Raw genomic sequence first — 7,052 nt, 5'->3', positions numbered from 1 at the left:
GCGCCCTAATCTTGATAGGTCATGCTTCTTTGGAGCTCCGTTTGAGGCACTTCCAGGTGTCCAAACAAGGAAAAAGTGGGCTTGTTGGAACGGTCTGGATGTCTACTTTCCAACACAATGGGAATTTCTGAATTTGGTGGCCATTTGCCCCTCCAAAATTGCAATCTCCCAAGACTGCTCCCTGTTTGTCAAAAAGGTGGCAGAAAGTCAATTTTTGCATGTTTTTTTACCTTCTGGAGGCTCAAAACTTGATGAAATCTCTTGGTAATTGCTAAGTAGGTGTATCTTTGCATGAAAAATCCAGAAATGCTGAGTTTTCCCAAAATGAAGTTGCCCATCGAATAGTTCGCGCGCGGCGCGTGACCTATCAAGGAGAAAAACCTGTTTTTTGCCCAAAAATTCATAAGTGACCCAAAATGCTCAAATTTTTTTGAAATTTGTGTTGTAGTGAGGTCATTTAATATCATGCTCAGTCAAAGAGGCTTTGGCCAAAATTTGGAGTGGATCGGACCTTTTCCGTCGTTTTAGTGCCTTGGCCAACCTCCTTAGATCTGGCGATTATAATTTTGACATTTCTCTAAAACCATGACACCTGTGCAAAAGGTTATGGAGGTTTTTCTTCTTTGGCATGTTTTGGACAAAAACCTCTCTCAGTTTTCCAAAATTCATCTTTGATTTCTCTAAAACATCTTTTGAGTGAAACTTATCCCGATGTGTGAAACAAGGAATTTTGTCGAAATGAAGCGAAATGAAGGGGATAAGAGGCTTCTAAATTCTTGGGGAAATTTTTGGTAGGGAGGGATGTTAGGAAGCAGGGGAAAGTGGAATCGCGGAGATCAAGTGAAGGGAAGGGGTCCAAAAGGGCAAAACACAAGCCAAACCTAGAAAATTGCCAGGTTGTAGCTAGAAACTAGGGTTTGTGCAAAAATGAGGAATTTGGGGGATCTAAGGGATGGGAAGCATTTGGTAAGGTACTTTAAGGATAGGGGAAGGTGTATGAACATCTGGATACAAGTTTTGCCGATGATTTGACCGTCCAAGAGAAATTTCCTTCAAAACCCTAGGAGAGGGAAATGACCTTGCCTAGGTGCAACTGAAGCATGAAAAAGATGTAGAATGACTCATTAAACACTGACATGATAATGACAAACCTATGAATGATGATAAACTCAGCTGAATAGTGACATAGATTGGCATTTGGGCAACTTTGAAAAGAGTGAGAGCAAATCCTAGACCTAATGCCTAGTGACCAAATTTTGCTTGAAGACTCACTGAAATGACAAAATTTGACCTTGACACTTCAAAATCACTTTGTAAGAGCACGTTTGATCACTGGAGAAAGGTTGGAAAGACTGAAACTAACATTGGCTCCAATGGGGATGGTAGCTCCTTGGAGGTGCCAAGAACCTCAGACCTCTGGAAGAGCAGACCAGTGCTTTCAACCATTGGGCGATGGAGTCCATTATTTCGGAAAATGACACAAGACTTTGACTCATTTATTGAATGATAACTTGACTGAAAACTGACTGAAACTTAACTAAAACTTGACTCAAACCGACTCGATGGAAAACTGAAATAACTTGAAAAACTCACCCAACATACCAAACACAAATGACTCATGACTGACTTAAATCAAGACTTTTCAAAGCTTTTGAAGGGCAACAGTCCATCAAGATTTGAAATCATGATGACAACCACCTGTGTTTCTTACAAGATAATATACCATCAAACTATATCAAAATGCCAATGCAACCAATCAAGCAGATGCCTTCTTGATTGGTTCTCTTGATCAGATCTTCTGGTCAACAATGAATACTGGTAACTGGGCATCCAAAAACATAGCTGACCATGATCTCCTTCATCATTGAACACTGCAATAATCACCTTCATTGTTGATTGCAACAGGGCTGCCATTGGATCCTGGAAAACATGAAGACTTGACATTTCCACCTCCTGTTGAAAGAACAAGGTGTCTTTTGCTTCAAATTCTGATCTGCCTTCATCATGTACTCCAGAAAGAGTATGTTCCTGGTCCTCAAAAAATTCTGAACAAGTAGATGAGCAAATCTCCTCTTGAAATAACATTTCAAAACATGAGACATATGAGGAAGAATCTGAAATGTAATCCTGAATGGTCTGATATTTTGTAGTTTGAGTATATGGTAAATCATCCTCATACGATATGATAGCCAGATTCTCATTACATTCATCAATCATGAGAAAAGAAATTTCAGATTTTTCGTAAAACTCAACACTAACATTTCTATCAGCTATCATAGTTTCATCCAAAGAAACCTTTTCACTTACTTGAACGAAGATCTTGTCTTGTTTTTCACAGAGGCAATGAACTACCTCCTCATGAAGATCTAGTGTTGGTGAGATGAGAGCATTTAGGTCTGCTACTCCATTTTCTTCATTTGAGGCAGCCGCGACAATACAACTCTCTTTTATGAGATCCGGAACAACATGTTTTGCCTCATCACAATTTATCTCCCGATCTGATTTATCATCATCACTTTCTGAGATTGGAACATTGCTTTCCTACATTACCTGCATGCTGTCTTCTTCTATGGACAGATCTGAAACAACATTTGCTCTTTCCTCATTTTCAACTATATGGAAATCTTCAGCCTGCTGATCTTGACAAGTATCAAAGATTTCTGTGTGCTGCTGAAATGGATTCTCATACAGAGCCTCCATGATCTCAACGTCCATAAAATTATCATCTTCATAATATTTCTCAAGGCTTTCAATAAAAGTTGAAGCATGTTTGCAACAGTCATGAACTAAATTTAATGATGGATAAGAGTCTTTATATCGTTCAATGAACATAGCATGAAAATCCTTTAAAGAGTAAATACAAGCAGGCGGCAAAATTTCATACCATGATTGGGCCTCACCTTCCATGGAGGCCAGGAATATCTTCATCAAGCAATCTTCCGGAAAATCAACCTTCAACTTGCGAATATATATGTGAAATCTAACTAGATGTAAAGCAGCATCCTTCTTACCATCATCATTAAATATAGGCAGATTCCTTGACCAATCTACCTTTGGAATTTTATTTGGAAAACCAGGGATGTGATCTCGGCTCAAGGGAGCATATCTTCTTGCGATCCGATCCATCTTGAAAAGCTCAAAGCTACTGATCTCTCTGCAGTGAAGTCACCATGAAGCATTGATCTCTGGAGTTTTTAGTGAAGGAGTCGCCAGTGAATGATTTCAGCCTTGTCAGTGTCTGATCGTTGTCCACTATCAACAATCAGATCTGAACTTGATACATGTACTGGGGTGAAATGCAAATGAAGTGTTGTATTCACAAGCTCACGGAGATGGACTGAAGCAGCGTTTATCTACTTCCGCTTATGCAAATCAAAAGCGTTTCGAAGGCTACCTGGCATAACTTCAGGCTCCGTCTAAGACTTATGAAACCAACACACCAATCAACAAACAAGTTATTCTCCCCAGTATGGTCGCCAATATGTTAGCGCTTGAAATTTCACCTCAGGCTGAGAAAGGTAAACTCCAAGGCAACATCAAACCACTTAGCCTCGTAGCTAGCCCTACGGGGCAGGAGAGGGATCTCTCCGGTCTATCTTGGAAAAGATCTTCAATGAGGCAGAGATGACCAATAAAGAACACTGATTTTAGGCTAGTAAACTGATAAAAAGAGTTTGCTTTGGGATTTTTAGGGTTTTGGTGGAAAATTGGGGAAAGGCAATTTTGGGTGCGGGGATTGGACACAGTTTTCGCAGGGGGTTCTTTGGGGCAAGGTAGGAGACTGTATTGATGCCTTTGAAATATTTAGATGGATGAGAAATGACCGGTGAGGAGCTAAAGAGAGCAAGAAACCTTCAAGAGTTCTCTTTAGACAGATGAAAACATAAATATTAAGCAAACATAAAAGCAGAGCATGGCAATCATGAATTCTACTTTAACACTTCATTTGCCTAATTTGCAGAAGGAAAAGTAAGAAGATGATTCACATAACAAATTTACAGGTACAAAGAAAAACACACCATCAATACATGTAACCACAGGAATCCCAAAAAGGACTGCAAAACCCTGGTCTTTCTTCCTTTGCCAAAATTGCAGAGATACAATGAATAATACAATAGAGCTTTCTCCCTCAAGAGTCCAACCATGAAAATGACCAAGAAAGTACATAATATAGGCAAGCTAACACCTTTCCTTGCCTCTAGGGGTCGAGCTCATCCTTCTAGGAGCTGTTTCAACCAATTCTAAACTGAGCACTAAAATCTAGGCAGTCAAAACAACTTGCCTCTATAAGCTAGGAAACCAATTCATTCATTAAATGTTTGCTATTTCATGAATGAATCTTCTAGAATAGGTAAATAAGTGTCATATCAACATGAAAATACATTAATTACATCAAAGAGGGTGAAAAATCCCATTCCAAGTCAAAACTGGCCAAAGCTGGGCGAATTCCTGAGTTGTAGGTGAAAAATTATGAAAATTGCCTGATAGGTCGCGCCCTAATACTGATAGGTCATGCTTCTTTGGAGCTCCGTTTGAGGCACTTCCACGTGTCCAAATGAGGCAAAAGTGGGCTTGTTGGAACGGTCTGGATGTCTACCTTCCAACCCAACTAGAATTTCTGAATTTGGTGGCCATTTGCCCCTCCGAAATGGCAATCTCCCAAGACTACTCCCTGTTTGTCAAAAAGGTGGCAGAAAGTCAATTTTTGCATGTTTTTTGACCTTCTGGAGGCTCAAAACTTGATGAAATCTCTTGGTAATTCCTGAGCATGTGTATCTTTGCATGAAAAATCCAGAAATGTTGAGTTTTCCCAAAATGAAGTTGCCCATCGAATAGGTCGCGCGCGGCGCGCGACCTATCAAGGAGAAAAACCTGTTTTTTGCCCAAAAATTCATAAGTGACCAAAAATGCTCAAATTTTTTTGAAATTTGTGCTGTAGTGAGGTCATTTAATATCATACTTAGTCAAAGATTCTTTGGCCAAAATTTGGAGTGGATCGGGCCTTTTCCGTCGTTTTAGTGCCTTGGCCAACCTCCTTGGATCTGGCGATTATAATTTTGACATTTCTCTACAACTATGACACCTGTGCAAAAAGTGAAGGAGGTTTTTCTTCTTTTGCACGTTTTGGACAAAAACCTCTCTCAGTTTTCTAAAATTCATCCTTGATTGCTCTAAAACATCTTTTGAGTGAAACTTATCCCGATGTGTGAAACAAGGAATTTTGTCGAAATGAAGCGAAATGAAGGGGATAAGAGGCTTCTAAATTCTTGGGGAAATTTTTGGAAGTAGGGAGAGATGTTAGGAAGCAGGGGAAAGTAGAATCGTGCAGATCGAGTGAGGGGAAGGGGTCCAAAAGGGCAAAACACAGGCCAAACCTAGAAAATTGCCAGGTTGTAGCTAGAAACTAGGGTTTGTGCAAAAATGAGGAATTTGGGGGATCTAAGGGATGGGAAGCATTTGGTAAGGTACTTTAAGGATAGGGGAAGGTGTATGAACATCTGGATACAAGTTTTTCCGATGATTTGACCGTCCAAGAGAAATTGCCTTCAAAACCCAAGGAGAGGGAAATGACCTTGCCTAGGTGCAACTGAAGCATGAACAAGGTGTAGAATGACTCATTAGACACTGACATGATAATGAAAACCCTATGAATGATGATAGAATCAGCTGAATAGTGACATAGATTGGCATTTGGGCAACTTTGAAAAGAGTGAGAGCAAACCCTAGACCTAATGCCTAGTGACCAAATTTTGCTTGAAGACTCACTGAAATGACAAAATTTGACCTTGACACTTCAAAATCACTTTGTAAGAGCACGTTTGATCACTGGAGGAAGGCTGGAAAGACTGACACTAACAGACCTCATGACTACTCGATTCCCCTTCCATCCCCCATTGGGTCACCTGCTACTGCTCGCTTGGAGTTCCCTGTCTCTGCGTCTTCATCAATAGCTCACAAGGAGTGGCCACTTATCCTCCTACAAACTATGCCAACATTTACTCATCGGTTCGATTCTTCGGTTACGTCGGAAAATGACTCGTCCGCCACCTTAGCAGTCAAATCAGACCTCAAATCCTTATACATCACAGCTTAGTCCCCTGTTAAATCCAGTTCCCCCATCGGGTCTCAACCGTTAGATCTAGAGCCCACAGATCCAATGCCATACGCTCATTTTGCGTGGTTGACTTGCTAGACCATTAGTGCGCGATGAGCGGCGGTTTTCTCTCTCCTCCGCTTGCCACACATCGGGCGCTGAGTGGAGTCGCTCACTTTTCTTCAATTCTACTTACCACCCAAGGGTGCCTCCGATAATTACCGCTAGTTTTGGAGTGTGGGTCCTACCTTCCGCCTCAGTGCTTTCCCCACAATTTTCCCAGCTTCCATGTGACCTAGCACTTTGGGGCTTTCCTTCTCGAGGGGTTTTTCCCAGCAATGCGCGATTCGCACTAAGCACTAATCATGCATCAAAAATTGCCTCCTTTTCCCGATCCGGGCTTCCCAATGGCTAGTTTCGCCTCTTGCATGGTCTCCATGGGCCTCGGTCAGTGCGCTTTGACCGAGGTCCTCGTCGTTCCTCGCTGGCTACCAACTACCACTGTTCAGAGGTCTTCCTTATCACTTTGTGCTCTTGAATTCGAGTTTTTTTCCTGATTTGATATAGTTTTGGTGCTTTGATTATTCTTCATGGATCTAATTCGTATCACATATTGGGGGCTTTGGGGGAACTAATGCCCTCACACCTCATTAATAAAAAGGGAAACATCTAAGCAATACTATTCCCATAATTTTTTTCTCTTGGTTAGTGATGTGGTTCTAATTAGCTATGGTTGGCTTGTTGTTTGTGGCTTCATTTTATATATAGCTTTCTTCTCACCTGGCATAGGACCAGTTCCAAGGACAATCAATTTTGAAATTTATCCTTCAAAATATAGAAGTATGTGTGGAGGAATACCTGCAACATTTTTCTGGATATTTAATCAGATTGTTTCAGAGAGATTCCTATCTTTGATCAATGTGTTGGGCACATCCAAAACATTTATATATTCGCCGCT

This window comes from Pinus tabuliformis, chromosome Q (assembly GCF_031772625.1).
Source record: "Pinus tabuliformis cultivar Carrire ecotype Pingquan chromosome Q, CPIR1, whole genome shotgun sequence".
Classification (NCBI taxonomy): Eukaryota; Viridiplantae; Streptophyta; class Pinopsida; order Pinales; family Pinaceae; genus Pinus; species Pinus tabuliformis.
Note: the sequence above shows the minus strand (reverse complement) of the source record.